The following is an 18900-nucleotide window of genomic DNA, read 5'->3' on the forward strand; positions in this document are numbered from 1 at the left end:
ACTTGGGAGCCTCCGACAAGATTGTGGAGTTGAACTAAGGAGTTTGTAAGGGCAAGGAGATCGCCTACTTCATGAAGATCTACCGCTAGTGAGGCAAGTCCTTCGTGGGCGATGGCCATGATGGGATAGACAAGGTTGCTTCTTCGTGGACCCTTCGTGGGTGGAGCCCTCCGTGGACACGCGCAACCGTTACCCTTCGTGGGTTGAAGTCTCCATCAACGTGGATGTACGATAGCACCACCTATCGGAACCACGACAAAAACATCTGTGTCTCCAATTGCGTTTGAATTCTCCAAACCCTTCCTTTTACATTCTTGCAAGTTGCATGCTTTACTTTCCGCTGCTCATAGACTCTTTGCATGCTTGCTTGAATTGTGTTAAGATTGCTTGACTTGTGCTAAGATAGCTAAAATATGCCAAAGACTAAAATTGGGAAAAGGATAGAATTTTAATTTGTCAAGTAGTCTAATCACCCCCTCTAGACATACTTTCAATCCTACAAGTGGTATCAGAGCTTTGGTCTCCATTTTCTTTGATTTCCATAGATTTTGGTGGTCATAGCCTTGGTTTCACAACCTAGGAGAGTATGGCGTCTAGCGAGGGAAATTATCACCGTAGAGGTCCTTACTTTGATGGTACTAATTTTGCTAGTTGGAAGCATAAGATGAAAATGCATATTCTTGGACATAACCCCGCCATTTGGGCTATTGTGTGTACTGGCTTGCAAGGTGAATTCTTTGATGGGAGGGAACCGAATCGTGAAGCCACCGCGGAAGAGTTGAAAATGCTGCAATACAACACTCAAGCTTGTGATTCCTCTTCAATGGATTGTGCCCTAAAGAATTCAACAAAATCAACCGTCTTGAGAATGCAAAGGAAATTTTGGATACTTTGATTGACATGCATGAAGATACCGACTCCGTCAAGGAATCCAAGTTGGATGTGCTTCAAAGTCAACTTGACAAGTTCAGAATGAAGGATGGTGAAGGTGTCGCTGAAATGTACTCTAGGCTTGCTCTTATCACAAATGAGATTTCCGGCTTAGGAAGTGAAGAGATGGCCGACAGATTCATCATTAAGAAGATCCAAAGAGCCTTGGATGGAAAGTAGGATACCGTGTGCACATTGATTCAAATGATGCCCAATTACAAAGATCTCAAGCCAACGGAAGTCATTGGAAGAATTGTTGCTCATGAGATGTCACTCAAGGATAAGGAGGAACTTCACAACAAATCAAGTGGTGCTTACAAAGCCTCATGTGAAGCCCCCACATCAAGTGAGAAACAAACCTACAATGAAGAATTGAGCTTAATGGTGAAGAACTTCAACAAATTCTACAAGAGTAGAAGCAAAGAGAGAAGCTCCAAGTCAAGGTCCTACAATGACAAAAGATCTTCTATTCGAGAGCGAAACTGCTACAATTGTGGAAGACCTAGACACTATTCCAATGAGTGTACGGCACCCCACAAAAGAAGAGAAGATTCTACAAAAGGAAGAAGTAGAAGAGAAGAATCACCACCTAGAGAAAGAAGGAGTAGAGATGATCGTTATGAACGAAGACCCTCACGGAGAAACAAGGATTGGGAAAGAAAGGACAAGTCATCAAGGAGCTACACAAAACGAAGACATCAAGCTCATGTTGGTGAATGGGTATCCGGCTCCGACTCCGACAATCACTCCGAAAGAAGCTATCACTCCGACTCCGAATACACTCAAGATGAAGGTGTTGCCAGTCTAGCACTTGTGTCAACCAACTCCAACGACATATTTGATTCACCAAATGAAGTAATTGGAAGATGCTTCATGGCCAAAGGTCCAAAGGTATCACACCCCGAGTATGTTGATTTCAATAGTGATGAAGATGACTTGTTAGGTGATGATGATTTACTTGTTGACAACTCTAGTGATGAATACTATGATGAAACGTCAATTAATCATGCTAATCAAGATGAAACAAATGACAATGATAAGGAGAAGATTGAATCTCTAACTAAAGAACTAAACACTCTTAAGTTAGCTCATGAAATTACCTTAGGAGATCATCGAGAACTTTTAAGGACTCATGAGAAATTATGTTTTGAAAAGCTCACCTTGAGCAAGAGCATGAGTTCTTAAAGGCAATCAATGATGATCTTCGCAAGAAAAGTTCTTCTTACATTGCCAAGTGTTTACTCTTATCCACTTACATGCCTCAAGTCAAGTCTAGTAACAAGAACAAGAAAGATTCTTCCTCTAGTAGTGACAATAATCATGTTAAATCCAATGTTGTTGCTTCTAGTAGTTCTCTTGATTCCACTAATGATTCTCTTGGCCAAGTTACACTTGAGAAAGAAAATAGCTTATTGTCGGTGTCAAAATCGGCGGATCTCGGGTAGACGGTCCCAAACTGTGCGTCTAAGGCGCATGGTAACAGGAGGCAGGGGACACGATGTTTTACCCAGGTTCGGGCCCTCTTGATGGAGGTAAAACCCTACGTCCTGATTGATTTATTCTTGATGATATGGGTATTACAAGAGTTGATCTACCACGAGATCGGAGAGGCTAAACCCTAAAAGCTAGCCTATGGTATGATTGTATGTTGTCCTATGGACTAAAACCCTCCGGTTTATATAGATACCGGAAAGGGCTAGGGTTACACAAGGTCGGTTACAAAGGAGGAGATATACATATCTGTATTTCCTAGCTTGCCTTCCACGCCAAGTAGAGTCCCATCCGGACACGAGACGAAGTCTTCAATCTTGTATCTTCATAGTCCAACAGTCCGACCAAAGGATATAGTCCGGCTGCCCGGAGACCCCCTAATCCAGGACTCCCTCAGTAGCCCCTGAACCAGGCTTCAATGACGCTGAGTCTGGCGCGCAGTATTGTCTTCGGCATTGCAAGGCGGGTTCCTCCTCCGAATACACCACGGAAAAATTTGAATACAAGGATAGTGTCCGACCCTGCAAAATAAGTTCCACATTCCACCATAGAGAGAATAATATTTCCACAAATCTAATCTGCCGACTAGTTTCAGCAACATGACATTATGCCATGGCCCGGTGATTATTCGAACCGTTTCCTTTAACTAGCCCCGCACATAACGCGAGGCAGTTTTTTGACACGTCTTGTCAAAGCAGAGATCGTGTTCCCCTAATTACGGGATTCTCATCAATACGGATGTGGGTAACCCAACCATGCCTAGGACTCCTAGTTTTTAGGCAAGTCCCAAACGGTCACAAGGAGGACGCTCGATATTCACCCTCTTTATAAAGGGGCAAGGCTTTTACTTTTTTCCCTCCCGTGCTCAATTGAATCCTTCCCCCACCTCGAGTTCTAACACCCAAAGCCCAGGTTAGGTGCTTCAGACCTTCAATCATGTCCGGATCCAGCCTTCAAGGTCGGTGAATGCCCTCCTCCGTCACGGAAGAGGATATCAAGAAGTTGAGGGAGGCCAGATACCTGACCGCCGAGGTTTCGCATCGGCTGCCTTCCCGAGGGCAGGTTGTCCCTACTGCCGAACCCAACGAGAACGTTGTGTTCATTTCCCACTTCCTCCGAGGTCTAGGCCTCACTCTGGATCCCTTCATTAGGGGTTTGATGTTCTATTACAGGCTAGATTTCCACGATCTATCCCCGGACTCCTTTCTCCACATCTCGGCACTTATTGTCGTATGTGAGGCCTTCCTCCGCATTACCCCCCACTTCGGCCTGTGGCTCAAGACCTTTGACGTGAAGCCGAAGATGGTTGAGGGGCAGCATGTAGCGTGCGGGGGCGCATTAATAAGCAAGATTGCAGGAGCTCCATGGCCAAAAGGTTACTTTCCAGAGGTGTCCGGATTATGGCAATGGGAGTGGTTCTACATCACCGCTCCCAGAAGTACCAAGTGGGTAGCTTCCCCCACCTTTTCCTCGGGCCCTCCACTACAGCTGATGTCATGGATCAGCAGGGGGCTGAGCTGGGGTCCAGCCAAGGATGTGCCCATATTGCAGAGCCGCATCCGTGATCTCTTCGAGGGAGATTTTAGTTTGGTTATGGTAATGCAAGTCATGCTGGTTCATCGAGTCCAGCCTTGCAAACGCCGGACCCTCCGCTTATGGGAATTCAACCCAGAAGGACAGCGCACTATTCAGAATTTCCTCGGCCTGATGCACGAGGAGATGTATAAATCATTCTTCGGACCTCAAATAGAGTGTCCGGATACTACCGAGGACGTGGGACTGAGTAGGAACCGCACAGCCGACCAAGTAAGTAATCCTCTAGCCGAACACACTGTCTTTCATTTATCATGATGTCATTTTGAGAAATCGCTCTTCGACCAGGACTGGCTAACAAAGGCGAAGATGATTCGGTGTTTGGTCCCCCTCCCTGAGGGTTTGGACAATCTGGTACTGGAAAAGATGCTCGAGCTAGCACCTTGCCCGGAGCCCTCAAAGGAAGATAAAGGGGGGGAATAATGAGGGCGAAAGCGGGATCCCATCGCTACCAATTCCAACCGAGGGAATGAGCGTCTCCGTGAAGGAGGATAACCAAGGGGGAGAATCTGACCTTCTCTTGCTTCAGGGAAGGAAGAGGACTGCCTCTGAAGATTCGGAAACCAAGGTTTCCAAACAGGAGAACAAGTCTCCACCAGAGGGTCCTGCCTCGGAGGGTGCTTTTGCCGCACAAAGTCCGTGCGGGGATTAGCCCTCTAACAAGCCGTAAGTGATCAAAAATACTTAATAGTGAAGATATTCTACCTTACTTCCGAGGAAAAATGACCGAAGCGTTTATCTTGCAGTTCGGATCTTAGCCTTCTCAACTGAGCTCGTCTTCAGGGGACCTTCTTCCGGAAATGATGGAGAGCGAAACGCCTCCCCCGGACTCCCCCGCTCAAGAAGCGGGCGACCTTGAAGTGTCGTCGCAGAGGGCCTCTCCGGATCCGATGAGGCCAGAAGATAATCCTATAATCGCCCGGAGTCCCCAGCATCCGGCTCTTGAAGAGGGCGAACAAGAGAGTCCGGCGCCGTCTGGTATGCGGTTGGACGCACTGAGGGATCTGTTTAAGCGAGTGACCATCTCGGAAGAACACCGTACATTGATGGGTACGGTGATGGAAAGGATTTCGTCCGCTGAAAGCGGGTTGCATGACGCCTCTATGAGTCTACTAACGGGCTTTGAGGTACATAAAATGATATACATTTGTGATAGTACCGCACATTTTTAGGTGCGCCCTGTGTAGATACTAGCCCCTGAGAGTCTGATTGTCACCGAGAACGGCGGCAAGCAGAGGATCGTAGTCCCAGGTAACAACCATACCACTTTAATGTGCAGGTAGTGGAAGCTCCGGTGGCTAGCCGGACTCATGAGTTTGTCGAACTAAAGCGGCAACTGGATGCGGTGGATGCCGACATCGAGCTTGTTAACAAGAGGCTTGACGAGGCCCAGGGTAAGTGATATTTTCTGGTGAATGTCACATAGTAAGAGCAGCGTGATGCCAGTATCTTTAATATTTTGTGACTGCAGATGGAGCTGCCACCGTGGAAACCCTTCGGGCGGAACATGCCCGAGCCAAAGAACAAGCAAGGATTAGTAATGCGGCCGCTTTAAAGGCGGCCGAAGAGTTAAGAGCCGGAAAGGCTGCACATTGCGAGAGTAAAGATAAAATGGCCAAGATGGCTTTAAAGTTAAAAGACACTACCGACCGTTGCCAGTTCCTTGAAGAAGAAAACCGAGTGAAGGCGACAGACCTTGAGAAGGCCACAATGGCGACCAAGGACACCCGCTCTACCATGAGAGCGAAGAAGGAGGAACTGCGTGAAGCCGGGGATATTGCGGCTGGGAAGCCCTTGATGCTGTTGTAGCGACCAGACCTCAAACGGTCCAATCTCTGTGCTCAGGTGTCATCCTTGGATCAGTAATGCTGACACCACACAGAACTTGAAGGATTTATAATAGAGTAGCAATCACACACGTATTACATCGAGAGTCTCAAAAGAGAACTTATTACAATAAATATGGCTTAAGGCCATCTAATAACGATAACAGCGGAAGGCTTGGAAGATAAGTGAGTATATCAACTCCAACGACATCACTGAGTATAGAACCACGACCTAAAAGCACCTTAATCATTGTCTAAAAAGTCTGCAATATTAACGTTGCAGCTCGAAACGGGTCAACACAAGGAATATGCTGGCAATGTAACACATAGAGAGTAATGGCAGAATAAGTCTATACTACATGCATATTTGGCTGGTGGAAAGCTCTATGGTTACAGTTTTTGCGTAAAGCCAATTTTTCCCTACTGCAAAGGAATAAATTTTATTTAACTAGCATGGTAGTTGTTAAACATTGAGAATGGTTGACAGCATTCTCAATCCCAATTAAAGATCATCATTAAACAGAACCCAACAAAATTAATTTTAGAGTAACATGATGAGATTCACATGATAATCCAGGTACTAGATACTCAAGATGTCCATAACCGGGGACACGGCTAACCATGATTAGTTTATACACTCTGCAGAGGTTTGCGCACTTTTCCCCACAAGACTTGATCTCCTCCGTTGGGATTCTCGCACTACATGGTGTTTGAGAAACGGATGACCAAGACATAGTCTTTCAGAAGTGCTAGCACCTTACGATCGGGTCGACCGTTACACCTACTTTCCCCTACATCTGCTAGTCTACCACTCTAAGAGTTCGCACGACTTACTCAACTATGCTAGAGCCCATAGTAGCTTGTGGCTGCACACGGAAGTTTCTAGCATGAATAATCTCATGATCCCTTCGAGCCTGGGTGGCGGTCCAAAAGAAAACAGGCAATCGCTGGAATACCCAGGTGCCTCAATCCACCTAGAGGTGTATTTAAGTTGCCACCTTAGATAAACCTTTAATTTAACAATCTCACACCTGTCATGGATTTCACTCACCCAATCCACGTCTACTAGCATAGCATGGCATAAAAAGCAAACGTAGAAGTAACTCCCAAAGGTTTGATAATAACAGGTAATAGGTACTACCTCAAGTACTTCCCAAACCCAAAATTTAATTAGATCCTAATAATGCAATGTGTGAGGATTGATCTAATGCAATAAAACTAGGTAGTAGGAGGTATGATCAAAGTGTTACTTGCCTTGTTGATGATCTGGGAAACCTAGCTATTCGAAGTAGCAAGGGCTAGGGCGGTGGGGCTGGCAGCTAGGGTTTGGTGGGGGGTCCGGCTGGGCCTTCCCCGGCTATTTAAAGCCGGCCGGGCCAAGTGTCCAGGTCGGACACGGCCCGGTAAGTCGGTTGCATTTTTTCAAATAGTTACGCCCAGAAAAAAACAAAAGGAATACTAAACGGACTCCAAAACTCCCGAAATAAAATTTCACCGGCTTCTAAAACCAAGCCGCACAGGGTGAACATTTATTTGGGGCCTAAATGCAATTTTGAAAAATGCGCATTTTTCCTAAATTCAAATAAAATAGCAAATAAAACCAAAATAAAATCTTATTTGATTTTATTATTAAATCCTCAATATTTCTTTATTTTGGGAAAGTCATTTTATTCCCTCTCTCATATTTTGTTAATAGAAATAATTGAAGATAAAATAAATAAAATCAAATGATCCTATTTTCAAAATTTGAGAAACTCAAATATGAAAATAACGAAATCCCCAACTCTCTCTGAGGGTCCTTGAGTTGCGTAAAATTTCTAAGATCAACCAAAATAAATAAAATATGATATGCAATGATGATCTGATGTATAACATTCCAAATTGAAAATTTGGGATGTTACAGTTGTGAAGGAAGTTTGGAGATCCGCGGTATGCCCCTCTGGATCGGCTGTGGAGTTCGGCAGACGCATATTTGGACTTGAAGGCGAGCGCTGTCGATGCGGCCGAATACTTCCGAGATCAAGCAGATCGTGAAGTGGACAAGCTGTTCTAGTCGCAGTTTAACGTTCCAGGGCGTCCGCTTCCATTGACTGATCAGCTAGCCGAATGGGCCGAACTCAATAGGTTGTCTGGACTCGCCATGAGGTCTGTCGTGGATCAGCTATGGCCGGAGAGGCCAAAGCCGAACAGCTATTTTAGCCTGGTGCAGCAGTTCCTTGGTGCGGTGCCGCGCATCAATGCGATGAAGAGGTCGGCGTGCATAGAGGGCTCGCGGATGGCCCTTGCCCGTGTCAAATCATACTGGGCGGAGATGGATGCTACCACTGTTGCAGCGCAGGGTTCGGCCATAGGCCGAGTGGCTGCCGAGCACTAGTTTGAAGAAGTTCTTGAGGGTGCTCGTTTGATAGAGGCCCAGTGCTCGAAGAATATTATGTTTGAATGACATGTATTCCCATTGTAAAAACAATGTTTTTATTGAATTTATCATGGCTGTATTTATACTTGTGCCTGAAAGTATTGTGATGCCTCATGTACGGCTGTTTATGTATACATGTGTATAACCTGAAAGATTGCAGTCATTGGCTTCAGCCCCCACAGATATAATGCGGGGGTGTTCGCAGAAGACGCGTATTCACACTTAATCCAACGTCTTGGTCCTAATAAGGAGGTGATGGCGCAGCGAACTAGGCAACCAAACTACAATGCTTTAACAGTTTCACTTAGCCATAGGAGTTTGACAGTGGGGCTACTATATAGCCCCTGGTGGCTCCGCACTCACCCGAGTTTGGGGTGCGTACATGCCTAGCCGGGAAACGGCCCTTCGTTAAGGCGGGGGAATTCTAAGATTCCGATAGGTCATCGAGTGGTTGACCAGTCTTGCACTATATCATGACAGTCAGTTTTCGGCTTTCTCTACTGAGGTGCTCGTCCGGATGAACTAGGGCACAATCGCAGTAGTTCTCCTGGTGCCGCCTTAGCTGATAGAGCGGAACGTAAGGCAGCAAAACACAGGAGTCGGGCAAACCCAACATTTGACCAAAGACATGATTCGGAGCTGATGCATATAAGGCCAAACTCGCGACGCCGAACACTCCCTAAGTTATTCAGTCTTTATGGTGTGAACCGGGCCTAAACAGTGCCCTTTGTAAGAAGCCCCTAGTGTCCAGGTACGTGCATTGTTCTGGCGTGGCCACATGCCAAGACGTCAGCATCCTTCTCAATTATACTGAGAATCCGAGGGATGTGTATCAACAAGAGACAATAAAAAAGTTTGACGCAGGGTCTTAATCTAAAAAGAATCCTTTGAACGGGTCCCTGCTGCACGTCTGCGCATGTGTCTCCGTTGTGCCGTATTTTGGATGGGTGTAGCACGATGTTCATCTGTAAAAGAGAGGAACTTAGGTGAAAAGTTGTCGTGCAAAAAAAGGTAGGTTTAAAGAAACCATGTACAATTCAAGATGAGTAAAAGTTGCCACTTGTCTACGCGCGTTGAACCCCTTGTATTTGTAATAGGGGCGTGGCCATCAAACCTGTATGAATTACATATAGCTGTGTCGGACTCGTCTAGCCGTGTCTGTAGTCTTGACGACCTATCGAATGCTTTAGTTGGTGAGGCCGTTTTAGTGTGCGGCTGCCAAGGCAGCCGCATTCTCTTCGGCGCGCAGGGATCGCTCAATATTTCCATATACTGTAATGATGCCACGTGGACCGGGCATCTTAAGCATGAGGGAAGCATAATGCGGTATTGCACTAAAGCGAGCGAAAGCTTCGCGTCCAAGTAGTGCTTGATAGCCACTTTGGAACGGAGCAATGTGGAAGGTTAAATTTTTGCTACGGAAGTTATCGGGGAAGCCGAATATAACCTCTAGTAGTAGGGAGCCCGTGCAATGAGCCCCTGGGCCTGGCGTTACTCCTTTAAAGGTAGTATTGATGTGGCAATTTTTTGTTGAGTCTATCCCCATTTTGCGGATTGTGTCCTGATATATCAGGTTTAGACTGCTGCCACCATCCATCAGGACCCGTGTGAAGTGGTATCCGTTAATTATTGGATCTAATACCAAGGCAGCCCATCCTGCGCGCAGGATACTCGCCGAGTAATCCTGATGGTCGAAGGTGATCGGTTGAGACGGCCAATGGCAGAACTCCGCGGTGATAAGCCCTTGGGCATATTTATCTGGGAGTGCTGCTTTGTTTCTCCCCTTTATCACGTGTAACACGTTTACTGTTTTGACTTATGGTGGAAATTTCTTCTGTTCCCCAGTGCTTTGCTTGCGAGGATCATCCTCGTCTTCGCTTGGTGTATCCTGCCCCTTATGTTCGGCATTGAGCTTGCCGAACTGCTTGAAGACCCAACATTCTCTGTGGGTATGATTCGCAGGTTTATCGAGGGTGCTATGGATCTGACATATTTGGTCCAGAATTTTGTTTAGGCTGGAGAGTTCATCTCTGGCGCCTTTAGAGGGCGGAGTTTGCTGACCTGGCCGAGAGCTTCTGAATCCGGTGTTTACCGCCGTGTTCTTCGGGCTGTCTTCTTTATTCCGGCACTTATTATTTTTGCTGCGTTGTGATTTTCCATTTCCATCTCTAATTTCGGATGTACTTGGGTCGCTGGTGCTGCATCGGGCTAGCCAGCTGTCCTCGTACGCGCAAAAGAGGGTCATGAGGCTTGTTAATGCTGCCATTATTCTCGGCTTTTCTTGGCTGAGGTGTCTGGCAATCCATTCGTCTCGGACGCTGTGTTTAAAAGCTGCCAAGGCTTCGGCGGCGGGACAGTCGACTATTTGGTTCTTTTTAATAAGAAACCTATTCCAACGCTTTCGGGCTGACTCTCCGGGCTGTTGAGTTATATGACTTAATTCATCCGCATCCGGAGGGCGGACATAAGTCCCTTGAAAATTTGCCCGAAAAGCGTCTTCGAGCTCTTCCCAGCTGCCAATGGAGCTTTCGGGGAGGCTTTTAAGCCAGTGCCGAGCTGGCCCTTTGAGTTTGAGGGGTAAATACTTAATGACGTGGAGATCATCTATCTCCTCGAGCCATATGGATATGGAGGATATAGTCCTCAATCCAGACCCCAGGGTCTGTTGTTCCGTCGTATGCCTCTATGTTTACGGGTTTGAATCCCTCTGGAAATTCATGGTCCAGCACCTCATCGGTGAAACATAGGGGGTGTGTGGCACCCCTGTATCTGGGTGTACCACGTTGTTCGGATGTTTGTTGTGTTGCATCGTACACTACTAGGAAAACGGCTATAGATGAAATGGTCACTAATGGCGCACCACGTGTGGTGCGCCATTAGAATATAGCAATGGCGCACCACATACAGGTACGCCATTAGTAATATATTACTAATGGCGCACCTGGTGTGCGGTGCGCCATTAGAAGTTTTGAAAAAAAATAAAAACAAAATTTGTTACTAATGGCGCACCGTGGGTGTGGTGCGCCATTACTAGTTGACATAGTAATGGCGCACCACACCCACGGTGCGCCATTAGAAGTTTTGAAAAAAAAGTAAAAAAAATAAAAAAAAATTGTTAGTAATGGCGCACCAGTGGACAGTGCGCCATTACTAGTTAACTAGTAATGGCGCACTGTCCACTGGTGCGCCATTACTAAGTTTTTTCAAAAAAATTCAAAAAAAAATTCAAATTTTTTTATATTTTTTTTCAAAACTAGTAATGGCGCACTGTGGGTGTGGTGCGCCATTACTAGTTTAACTACTAATGGCGCACCACCCCACGGTGCGCCATTACTAGTTTGCCCGGCTTCCACCGAATGCACCCCCCCATGGACCGCCTTTTCAGTTTTAAAAAATTTAAAAAAATGATAAAAATGTCAAAAAATAGAAGAAAATAAGTTTGCCATGTGATATGTGGTCTAGTTGTTGGGAAAATTTACAAATATAAATTTCGACTTTATTTGCAAAATCTCTCTGGAAATTTGTAAAATGGGCATAACTTTTGCATACGAACTCGGATTAAAAAGTTTTATATATGAAAAATCATCTACTCGAAAAGTTACATCCGAATTTACATACGAACCATGTTAAAAATTTTCAAAATCCCCAAAAACCTAACACAAAAAAGTTACAGGGCTTTCAAGATCTAGAGGCAAAAAAATTCAAAAAAAAGGTTTTGAAAAAAAAATTAATGTTTTTTTTCATAAAATGATACGTAATATGACCGGGAAGTTTGAAATATTTTTCAAAATTTTATCATAGTCATGAACATGAACAAAGTCCTAGACATCAACAAGGTATAATAGGATTGATATGCTAGATATATCAACAAGTGCCTGTGAAGTGAGCTATTGCTGGGGTTGGATAGAACTCTAAAGTTAAGCGTGCTTGGGCTGGAGTAGTGTGAGGATGGGTGACCTTTTGGGAAGTTTGACCACGGAGTGTGATTTGACTTGAGATTAAGCATAAATTGTTACTAATGGCGCACTCCTATGTGGTGCGTCATTAGTATACCAGATACTAATGGCGCACCGTGGGCCATACTAATGGCGCACCACAGGTGCGCCATTAGAAAAAAAATCTAATGGCGTGATGCTAGTGGCGCACCAGTAGTGCGCCATTAGTAGAGAAAATAGGTGCGCCACTAGCAGCCCTTTTTCTAATAGTGGTATGCTGGAGCGCGCTTGCATGATCCATAGATGGATCTGGTTGCACCGTCCTTTTGATGCGGGCCCTCGTGTGGATCGCGTATTGGCCTATGTGCGACGTTGTTTGCCGCTCTATGTTGGCCGTGAGGTCGTCTATCCGGCCAGATGGCCGTTTTAATTTTTGGTTGCGGGGGATCTAAGGCCTCCTCATCGAATTCAGGTAGCAACTTCCGCTGTGTTGAGTACTTTACTCCATCTGATTCTGAGTGTGTCTTGCACAGCCCTAAGCCTTTGCTTTTGCTTTTTTAGACTCCTCGCGGTGGCAACAAGCCTTTGACGGGCATTTTGTTGCTCCGGGTGTCTGTCCGGTGTGATGTCGTCTGGACTATTATCTTTGACAGAGTCGGGTTATTCGGTTTGATTCTCCGTGTTGCCGTGGTCCGGCGATGGTTCACCCTGCTCTAACGCAGGGTCTATATGATCGTTGTTTCTGCCAAGGCGGAATTTGGAGCGGCGCTTGCGCCGCTGCTTTGACTGCTTCTCGAGGGGACAACCCTTCGTTGCGTCCTTCCGTTCCTTGTCGTCGTTATCTTTTGGTGTGTCCACCATGTATATGTCGTGTCATGAAGTGGGCGTCCAGTGCCCTATGGGCAGTGGTGCCTGTTCGTCTTCTGCATCGTCGTCCATACCGTCGATGTCTTCGGAGTCGAAGTCGAGCATGTCGGTTAAGTCATCGACAGTGGCTAGTAAGTGGGTGGTGGGTGGGTGGCGAATTTCTTCGTCATCCGCATCCCAATCCTGCCGGACATAGTTCGGCCAGGACTCTCTTGAGAAGGAGAGAGACTTTAATGAATTCAGTATATCGCCGAAGGGCGAGTGCTGAAAAATATCCATGGAGGTAAACTCCATGATCGGCGCCCAATCAAGTTCGCTAGGAACGGGCGCAGGCGGTTCTCTAGGATCCGGCAGTTTGACAACACGGCTCTCGTGCAGGGTAAGGTCGATGTTCGGCTCGATCGCCGCTGAGGATAAGGCCTCCATGGCGGGGTCCATCCACCCGTCCATGGACAGCGCAACTGGCTCCGAATTGATGGTTGGAGCGGCTGCCGGTGCGATCTCCTGGACACTGTCTGATGGTAGAGCTAAATCGTACTCATCGTGACCGTGTGACGCACAAGGCAGGGGCTCAAATCCATCAAAGATCAAGTCTCCACGGATACCGGCTGTGTAGTTTAGGCTTCCAAACCTGACCTGGCGGCCAGGGCGTAACTTTTGATCTGCTCCAGATGGCCAAGCGAGTTGCCCCGTAGTGCGAAGCCGCCGAACACAAAGATGTGTCCGGGGAGAAAAGTCTCACCCTGGACTGCATCGCTATCAATGATCGTAGGAGCCATCATGCCTAACGGTGATGACACAGAGGAACTCTCAATGAAAGCACCAATGTCGGTGTCAAAACCGGCGGATCTCGGGTAGGGGGTCCCGAACTGTGCGTCTAAGGCGGATGGTAACAGGAGGTAGGGGACACGATGTTTTCCCAAGTTTGGGCCCTCTTGATGGAGTTAAAACCCTATGTCCTGCTTGATTTATTCTTGATGATATGGGTATTACAAGAGTTGATCTACCACGAGATTGGAGAGGCTAAACCCTAAAAGCTAGCCTATGGTATGATTGTATGTTGTCCTACGGACCAAAACCCTCCGGTTTATATAGACACCGGAAAGGGCTAGGGTTACACAAGGTCGGTTACAAAGGAGGAGATATACATATCCGTATTGCCTAGCTTGCCTTCCACGCCAAGTAGAGTCCCATCCGGACACGAGACGAAGTCTTCAATCTTGTATCTTCGTAGTCCAACAGTCCGGCCAAAGGATATAGTCCGGCTGCCCGGAGACCCCCTAATCTAGGACTCTCTCACTTATTGAAGGGAATTATAGAGAAAGGTGTTTACAAGAGCCTTGCCGGGAGTAAGCAATTTGAGGAAATTACGCAAGAAAGGAAGGCATCGGAAGAACCAAGGTGTTGGTTTTGAACGAAAGTTCAATGCCAATGGAGTTGAGTGTGAAGAAGATCAATACCCCAAGACGAAGTTTGTTCCTCAACAAGAGAAGTATGATCCTACTTCTTTCAAAGGGACACAAGCTCAAGATGATCTTCCACCACAAGACCACAAGCAAAAAGGCAAGGACAAGCTTCAAGAGGAAATTGATGCATTTGAAGAAGCTCCTAAGGCCTTGGTCAAGTGGGTTCCCAAGACTACATCAAGTTCCACTTCATCAAGTACAACTACAACTCCGAGGATTCCCATCAAGATGTTGTGGATCCTGAAGAAGAAGAACTAGAGAGTTCTTGAGGGTGGCTCCGCCAACATACTTCACTCTTATCATTTTGGCAAGAACAAGTGCAATCAACTTCCACATCTTGCACTAGTTCAAGGAGTCACAAACCCTCTTGTTGGTAAGACAAGGGACAAGGTAACCTAAAGCTTTCATAGACATCATCTTGTGTGTGCATCACTCTATGTCTATGGATATCCTTGTTTGTTCCTTGTGGGACTAACCCATGTAGGTATTGCAAGTGAAACTCACTCCAAAGGATAGCTCCAAATGATCTACATCAACATTGAGCATCCACATCTTCAACATCTACATGAAGTCATCATCGACAAAACCCAAGGTTAGTTCATCCCTCTTAAGGGGGATCTCACATCTAGGGGAGCTTTACTCTAAGAATTGAGCTAAAGCAACTCTAATGGTGTGAAAACAACAACGCTTTATGTAAAAGTGGTAACCCCACTTGTGCTTAAACGATGAGTATGACCTATGATCAAATGTTCTCATTTGACTCCTAAGTCAATATACTCATATATAGATGACCTAGTCATCGCCAATTGCTTGATAGATGCTAGAATTTGTTGTGCATGCTTTGCCACATATTTCAATTTCCATTTTATTGTGTGAGCATGTTGGTTGCATAATTTACTCATTCAAGGACATCCACTTGTTGTTTTGATTGATTGGTTTCTTTTTCTCTTGCCAAGTGGATGGACAAGAATGCCTAAGAACCTTCTCTAGCTATCTATGCTTTTCTCTTCTCAAACTCTATTCATGCTACATCACAAAATTTGATCAAGTCAGATTCGCACCACTTTGTGTGAGGAGCACTCGGAGTCCCTGCCGGGGTACTGATCCACGGGCACCTATGGGACCGGCGGACCGAGTCCCTTTCGGTTCGGCGGGGGCGGAGATCGTGCAAAGAGCAAATCGAGGCGATACACGCGAGCAATTTACCCAGGTTCGGGCCGCACGGATGCGTAAAACCCTACTCCTGCTTTGTGGTTTGTATTGATTTCTTGCTCGGGAGCGTGGAGTGCTACCGTACACACCAGCGACTAACGAGAACGAGCGTGAGTGTTTTTCGAACCCCCCTCTACGTTGCACACGGGCCTCCTTTTATATGCTCAAGGGGTCGCCGACAGGTGGCAACGGAGGAAAAGGGTAAAAATGGAAAGGTGCTGCGGTAGGCACAACTACCTGCTTCAGTGTATCATACCTAACCCTGACGGCAGGGGACAAGGGTATTAAATGCCCGTCTGTGTCGCCTAAATAGTGCAAAAAAGGACCGTCAGGGACGCCACCGCTCGCCACGATGGCGATCTTGTCAGCGCCGCTTGCCACCGCGCACCGCAAGCTGCACAGCCTCCCGCCACGTACGCCTGGAAGGGTCCCAGAGCGACACGTTGGTGGATGTGCTGGAGCGCGGGCACAATGGTGTCTTGCCGCGGCAAGCGCCTTGCCGCGGTTGTTGTCTTGTCGCGCCCGGGAGCTTATCGCTCACCGGGCCTTGTCGGGACGCGTGGTGCGCCGTGGCAAGTTCCTTGAAATGCCTTGGGTGGCCTTCCCGGCAAGCTCCTCTTGCCGGGGCCTTGGGATGCTTTCGTTAGCCTTCCCGGCAAGCTCCTCTTGCCGGGGTCTTGTCTTCTTGGCTTTGATACTTTGTTCTTGAATGGCTCCAAAGAAACCATGGAGGACCTTGGCGGTCACCCGGCAAGCCTTGCCGCGGGATGCTGCGACTGCCCGTGCACAAGTTCGGGATACTAGGGTACCCCTACTCTAGTACACCGACAGTCCCCGATTCGTCATAGACTTAAACCTCCAAAACTTCTTTGTGCGTTTCGGTCCGACCGATTCACCTATTTCGGTCATACCGAGATCACTAAGTCGATCTAGGTTTTCAATCTCGGTGCAACCGATTTGAACTTTTCGGTCACACCGAGTTGCAGTAACTGCTTGCAGTTATGCATCTCGGTGCCACCGAGTTGTTCCACTCGGTCACACCGACAGGGTCGGGTTATATATACCCACAGGAAAATTTTTGGAAATTTTCTCCGAACTCTTTCGCCCACGCTTAGCCCGCTCTGCCTCCAGGGTCTCCAGATCGTCCTCCTCATTGCCAGTTGCCTCCTGCCGCTGGTCTCCGCCGCCGTCAACGGGAATCATCCCCGCCGTTGCCGTCGTAGCGAGTTCATCACCGAACTAGGGTATGAACTTGATCACTGTGCTATCCTTATCTGATTCCTAGCACATTGTGTTCGCCATGAATCTTGCCACGATTGAAACTATCTTATCCAGTCAAAAACACTCTGTAGATTAGAGATGATTTGAAAATTTAGGGTTAGGTTTCCGCCGAAACCATCTCGGACCAACCGAGTTGTGGAAATCGGTACCACCGATTCGGCTCAGGCCATTGCACATGTGATTCTCGGTCTGACCGAGAATTGCAAATCGGTGTGACCGAGTTCAGGACTTTGTGAAACCCTAGCAGTCTCGGTGCCACCGAACTGTGACTCGGTCTGACCGAGTTCACTAGTTTAGGTTCCAACAGCTGCTTCGGTATCACCGAGTTTACAAATCGGTTGATCCGAAAGTTTTTGATTCATTCTTTTGCAAAAACCTCTGTATTTTGTGATGCTCATCCACTCTATCTCATCTATATCTACTCACAGGGTCGGTTGTCAGAGATTGCAATATGTCTGATCAAAGTTACAGCCAGAACAGGGAAGAGGAGCAGGTTCACATGAGTGAGGGCACTAGTCCCTCTAGCAGCTCAGATGATGGAAGCAGGAGCACACCCAACAACTTGCCAAAAGCTGCCACCAGGGCCAAAAAGAAGAAAACTTCTGAATCTGAGGATGAAGACTATGTGGCAGTTGAGGATGAGGCCACTTCCAAGAAGAAAGTGGTTAAAAAGGAATATAGCACTGCTGCTGCAACTAAGCCTGGTATGAAGACCAAAGTACTTGCAAAGAGAATTCCCATGTCTAAAGACAGAGCCTCTACTCAAGTACCTTTGCAATCTGAACCCAAAGAGGTTGCTGCAGAAGGGAAGAAGAGGAAAGAGAGGGTCAAGAAGACCATGGCTAGAGTAATTGGAAAGCCATCTATGATGAGAGACTCTAAAGAGGAAGAGGAACAAGATGCTGCACCAGCACCTAAGGCACAGAAACTTACGGGAGATGCCATAAGATCAGGGGTTGCTTCATCTAAGCCCAAAGAAGCTCCCAAGCCAGCTGCTCCAAAACCCAAAACTGCACCAAAGAGGAGTACCAGGAACATTCCAGCTGCTGAGAAAAACAAGGCCCCAGTGCCTGAAACTGTTGCTGAAGAAGAAGATGATGAGACACATGTTTTGAGGAAGTTAAAGCCAAAAATTCCAACTCATAATGATGCTCATCCTGTAGCAGAAAACATGAAGATCAGGAAGGACTCAGGATTGAGACTATGGAGAGAGTCAGATCCATATGCCACCAGGAGGAGAACTACTGTGGACTATAGGTTACATACCAAAGAACAGCAGGATTTCTATGAGACTGTGTTGCTTGACAAGAAACCAATAGTATGTGACATGAGATGGGTCAACTAGGAGTACATCAAGGAGAATGAATAACACTACCCAGGAGTATATGATAGTTTCAAGGCTTGTGGAGTTGATGAGTTTGTGGCTCAGAAGCTCACAAAGTGGAATGATGAGCTTATCATGCACTTCTACTCCACGGCTCACTTCTACCCAGATGGCAAGATAGTCTGGATGTCTGAAGGCACTAGATACCAGTCAACAGTAGCAGAATGGGCTCAATTGATCAATGCTCCTGAGGAAAATGAAGATGACTTGGATGTCTATGCCAAGAAGAAGAAGGATCACAACTCCATGGCTAGCATGTACAAGGAGATCCCTGATGCAGATCTTGAGACTTACCAATTTGGATCAGTGAAACACCTGCTGTCAGGACTGCCTACTATCAATTGGATCCTTAGGCACACTGTTCTGCCCAAGTCTGGTGATCACAGAATGATCAGAGGCCACTCCATCAATCTGCTACATATATTTGATGTGCCACAAAAGTTCAAGGTCATGAGTCTTATAATTGAAACTATTAAGAGGACAGCTGTTGACCAAAAGA

Source organism: Triticum urartu, chromosome 3 (genome assembly GCF_003073215.2).
Source record: "Triticum urartu cultivar G1812 chromosome 3, Tu2.1, whole genome shotgun sequence".
Lineage (NCBI taxonomy): Eukaryota > Viridiplantae > Streptophyta > Magnoliopsida > Poales > Poaceae > Triticum > Triticum urartu.